We start from the raw sequence: 5,949 nt of genomic DNA, 5'->3' as shown, positions 1-5,949 counted from the left end.
GAGTACTATATGTAATCACTGGGTATTATATGTAGTCACTAAAATTAGAACAACTTTATATACGCATATCTTATTTTCCATATTTCTTATTGCACTATAGTATTAACAATTTTGACTTTTATCATGCTTTACACAGCTCCTGTCCTCAATTGATAACTATAAAAAAAGTGACCGTTGTATATTCTGTAAATAATAAGCCTTTAAAAAATGTTTAATTCTAATTAAACACACAGTATACTTGTAAAATGCATTTTATTACGTGTTTTAATATCACATTCGCGTGTTTTAATAATCACATGACGTAAAAAAAACATTTCACCATTTTAACATTCATACTTTTAAGCAAGAGCGATTGCGGGTGCCTGACACTAGCTCCTGAGGGAGAGTGACAGTATGTGCCGAGCGATCTGAAAGAGCTCCCTCTACCAGTAAGCATGGAGACACAAAGTGTTCTATGACACTGTCAGAATTTTGTTATGAAAGACAATTTCGGGTACAAACTGAATAACATTTTTTTGTATTAATATTTTTAGTTTTAGAAGTATCGAAACTCAGCTTTAGTTTTAGGTGCCGGAGCGGCGCTCAGGTGCGCTCCGGCAACAATACACGTCTGAGGTTATCGTGAAGGTAACTGAAAATATGTGTGTGTGTGTGTTTATTCTTCAGATTGTGTTGTAAAAGTGTTTTAGTCTAAATGAAACAGCATAATTTTAAAAATGTAAATATTATTTCGCAATATTCATTATGATAGTGTTAGCTGAAAGTTATTAGGAAGGATTCAAACTTCATAGAGCCAACGAGACACAAGGTTTAGTTTACTAAAATTCGCGGTTCGATACCTGCATGGAAGTAGTGCAAATAGCTCATTGTGAAGCTTTTGCATTAAATCAAAACAAATTAATCAGGTTACTTTTGCTCATTTTAATAGTGATGTGAACGAAAAAGCTTGCATTAGAACTGTGTGTTGATTTATATTGAACGAGAATTGGAAGAATTGAAAAAAAAAATTACACCTCGTCCTTTTTCTCGATGAAAATAAAACGATATTATTTACATTTTAACAATATAAATCACCAAGAAAATACACTATTAAATGTTATGTTATCAGATGTTAACTTTTTTAACTTATCAGGAAAATAAAAATAAATTTATGCAATTTTGATTATAGAATGGTTCAGTGTAATATTTGATTGTTCTAGCCATGGCTGTGTCTTCCCAAGAGAAATCTCTTGGCGCGTAACTCCTACTATCACTATTGAAACGCCCTCTGTTGATCTGCGTGTTTTGTTTAGTCATTTTGCAAGCATCGTATATCGCCTTAAGAAACGTATGCGTAAAATGTTGGAAATTTGATACAGCGAGTGAAGGTCCATAAACAGTTACTGAAGCTGCGTATAATATAGATGAAGTTCAATGCGTTATAACAACTTTTGAACAACTGGCCTTCCATAGAATTGTGTAATATTAGCAGTTAGATGGAACGTTCGTATGCTGCCGGCCAAGCTAGTTACAGTACTAGCTTGAACAGGAAGCGGGTTTTATTACTGTATGTGCTGGATGTCACATCCATTCTGTAGGGCATCACCGCGTTCACGCCTTTCATGACGGATATGCCTGAGTCTTGCTTTCTACGTATAGCTCAAGTTTCTTTGTTAGGGCTAATGCGATTGCAGTGGGTGAGATGTGAGGTCAGTGTAAATTGTTTCCGAAGGTAGTGTTGGTGTTCAAGAAATGTGTGCTTCATCCACCTTTGTGAGGTGAATAGTACTACGATTGATTTTTGATATTTTAGGTAAGACATGTACATTTCTGACTGAGGAATGATCATAAGATAACACAATATCGTATGTAGCAGTTAGATAACAGTAACAAACAAACAGTAAAGTTATTAAGACTTATCATGGCAGTTTGTTCTGTTTGTGTCGGGTTTTTGTTCTCAGGAATGAATGCTCGCTACAATAGGCCTTTTTCATTAATATTTTATTACATTGTACTATGTAGATGTAATAATTGTATTGTTAACTTTGTTTATTCATATAATACAGAGCCAAATCCAGTTTTTTTTTAATAAAGTGAAAGCTTCAAGAAACATTTTACAAAATATTTTTAGTAGTGCCAATCAGTTGCTATGCAGCACACCTATACCACTATTATAACATGATTTTGAAACACCATTAATACAAAACTGACTGATTGACCATGATTATAATTGTCATCAACTTCTGATCAAAGGAAGCAGCCACCTACATAGATCAGAATTGAAATTTAAACCAGTAATTAATTTTGTTAATTTAAGATATTCTTCTTACCCACAGTTAGAATGCATTTATCATGTGGACACCCTTGGTGTTAGTGAGAGAGTTTAGTATATTATATGTAACTTGTTATAGAACACAACCATTGAGAAGTTTACTCTTTAGATTTAATACCATCTCTGAGTCTGTTGTAACTTTGGGATAACTAGGCTAAAAGTTAGAGGATTGACAGTTTAAAAAAAATGTCAGAAACACACATATATAACGTTACCTATTACATGAGAAATATTGAATAATTAATAACAGGACACAACCATAAAAATTCTTCCACTCTGGTGTCTCATATTTGATAAATCTAATTTTATCATGGAACATTCTATGTTTGTTTTTAATTTTTTATCAATACACAAGTGCCATTTTATTTATTTAATAGTTATGATAAATAAAATCCTGCAGAAGGGTGCATCCAGAGGGCCAAATAGCAAGTTCATCATGATGCAATCTGTTCTATTTACCTTCAGACAAGAAGGTACAAAAATAGATAATAATGAGACAATCAGCATGGGAAAAAGAAAACTAACAGAATGGAAAATAAACTTGGCAATGTGTAGTTTTATAGATAGCAGGATTTTCTACTAACCCTACATGGTACTAATCACATTTGTATAAGTAGTACTAACACTCACTTATAACCATCAGTAAGCTTTTTACAAACGTTTTACTGGTCCAGTAACTTGTATAGTTTCAAGAGGTGAAGTTTGTTTATTTCTTAAAATTCAGTTTTTAGGTAGTTTTATGAATGATTCAGTTAATATACTATGAGTGACAGAAGTTTTTTAGGTATGGATATTTGTTCTGACTGGTTTGTAAGAATTTAATGAATTTTATGTCCTTTTTAATTTCTTATTTCTATGTGTTTTTGTGGATGTTTCAGTCAGTTACTTAGATTTTAGGTTTAAAAGCGAGGAAATAAACATGAAAATTATGGCAAACCTGCAAAAAATCTAGCATCTTAATGAATAGTTGCCTGGATAACATGTTTTTTATTACTTTATGTGATAAAGACTTAACTGAATTTCAGGGGTTTTTGAACTAAATGTATGAATATTTGTAAAAAGTTTAGAAACAGATTAAACCTGTTAGCTACAGAAAAATAAATTTTGTCATGTATGTAAATAAATTTTTCAAAAATATGTATAATATCTTCTACAATTTGAATAAATCTTGGAGAGTATGAATATGTGTAGTAAGATGCTCAGAGAAAATAAAGCTAGATCACAGAGAGTATGGATGTGTGTTTAATAAGATACTTGGATAAAAGGAAAGCTAGATCAACGAGAGTTTGGATGTGTTTAATGAGGTACTTGGATAAAAGGAAAGCTAGATCAACGAGAGTTTGAATGTGTTTAATAAGGTACTTGGACAAAAGGAAAGCTAGATCAACGAGAGTTTGAATGTGTTTAATAAGGTACTTGGATAAAAGGAAAGCTAGATCAAAGAGTGTTTGGATGTGTTTAATAAGATACTTGGATAAAAGGAAAGCTAGATCAACGAGAGTTTGGATGTGTTTAATGAGGTACTTGGATAAAAGGAAAGCTAGATCACAGAGAGTATGGATGTGTTTAACCCTTTTCACATGGGTCAAAGGCCATGTCATCTCGTTTGTTGACTATCATTCAAAATTTTATTGAATTACTATTTCAATGATTTATGTCAATAAGTTTGGTATCAAACTGTAGATTATAATTCAAATTGTGTAGTAGACCTTACTCAATTTCTTAATTTAAAAGTAAGTATTAAAAAAACACAGTTAAACATTGATTTGTTGTGTGTCACATGGTATGTTGAATGAGCACTGGTTCAAATTAGATATTAGTGATGTCAAAATACTAAGTTTAGTTTCGTACTAATTATGAACTAAAATTACTAATATTGACAAGCTAGAATCTAAAATAAGAGCCTTTTATCTTTTCAATTTGCTAAAATATTGCTCATGTAACAAATCAAACACAGCGGCACCACACCCAATTTTGGAAATGCTTCCTTATAAACACTTACTTCTATTATTGACATGAATAACCAATCAAAAGCTCAGAATGTTCCCCTAGTGGCTTTCTTAGCCATTTTAAAGTCTTAAATCACCATTTCTTTTTTTCGACCCAAGATTTCAAGGAGGTAGGTTGTATCTTTAGTCTGCTCAAAATTTCATATATTTTTTAGACTGAAATACAGCTTAGTTACTAAGCTTGATAAATTATAGTGGAATTCTATGGTATTGATGTAGTAATTTATGATTTTTTTAGTTATTCAACTGTATATATAAAACCTAAAAAATTATATGATTTCATACCCACCACGTGCAAAATTTTATAAGGCTTAGCAACCTATGTCAAGCAGCAACGGAGTACAAAAGTTGTAACTACAAGAGATAATTGTTTGCTTTACTTCTTTATTTACAGTTCTATTTTTTAAGAAAAATAAGTTTGAGAACTTACTTCTAAATAGCAGTAATCTATATACATATATATATATAATGTATAATAATTGAAATGTGACTGTATTTTACAAAATACTAGTCTACTAAAACAAATAATCTATATACATATATATAATGTATAATAATTGAAATGTAACAGTATTTTACAAAATACTAGTCTACTAAAACACAACCAAGACAACTTACTTTGTACAGACCAAAGGTCAGTTTTATGTTATTGTATACGGTAACATGAGTGCACTTATGCCTGGTCATTTTAACTTCTGTATTGTTAGCCAAGCATGGCTGAAATGTCAATATAATAAAAATAATAAATATATATAAATGTTTAATGTTTTGAGATTTAAGCTATTTAGTATAAATATTTATGTTTTCATATTATAATTTATGTTCATTCTAGAACAAAAGAGGCATAATTTATATTTATTTCCTAATTTTTTATGGTGGTTATAGGATCGGTCAAATCGGCCCAACCCGTACAGAGAATTCATTACTGAAAATAACAGAAAAAATATAAAGTTTTTTCTTAAGAAATGTTAGATAACTATCTGGACATAATAAAGATTTCGCATGTGAAATTTGAAAATTTTCTAATGTATTTTTAATGAAGTATTTTTAATCTTAAAATGAAAATAATTTTGCATGTTGGATAGGCAACCTGCAAAAAAGAAAAAAAAGGCATAAGAGAAACATTGCTTAAGACATAATAAAAATAATTTCTATTTTATGTATGAAAGCATTGTAATGTTTACTGATAATCTGCCAAATTTCATTAACATACACTTACTAAAAGTTATAAAAGTTATAACAAGAAAATTATAACAAGCACAAAATGATTATGAGGTCAGTCCCAAGGACTGAGCCCATGCTAGAAGAGTTTACAAGGTACTTGAACAAAAGGAAAGCTAGATCACAGAGAGTATGGATGTGTTTAATAATGTACTTGAACAAAAGGAAAGCTAGATCACAGAGAGTATGGATGTGTTTAATAAGGTACTTGAACAAAAGGAAGGCTAGATCACAGAGAGTATGGAAGTGTTTAATAAGGTACTTGAACAAAAGGAAAGCTAGATCACGGAGAGTATGGAAGTGTTTGATAAGGTACTTGAACAAAAGGAAAGCTAGATCACGGAGAGTACGGATGTGTTTAATAAGGTACTTGAACAAAAGGAAAGCTAGATCACAGAGAGTACGGAT

The sequence above is a fragment of the Limulus polyphemus genome, unplaced genomic scaffold (assembly GCF_000517525.1).
Source record: "Limulus polyphemus unplaced genomic scaffold, Limulus_polyphemus-2.1.2 Scaffold4961, whole genome shotgun sequence".
In the NCBI taxonomy this organism is placed as follows: Eukaryota; Metazoa; Arthropoda; class Merostomata; order Xiphosura; family Limulidae; genus Limulus; species Limulus polyphemus.
Note: the sequence above shows the minus strand (reverse complement) of the source record.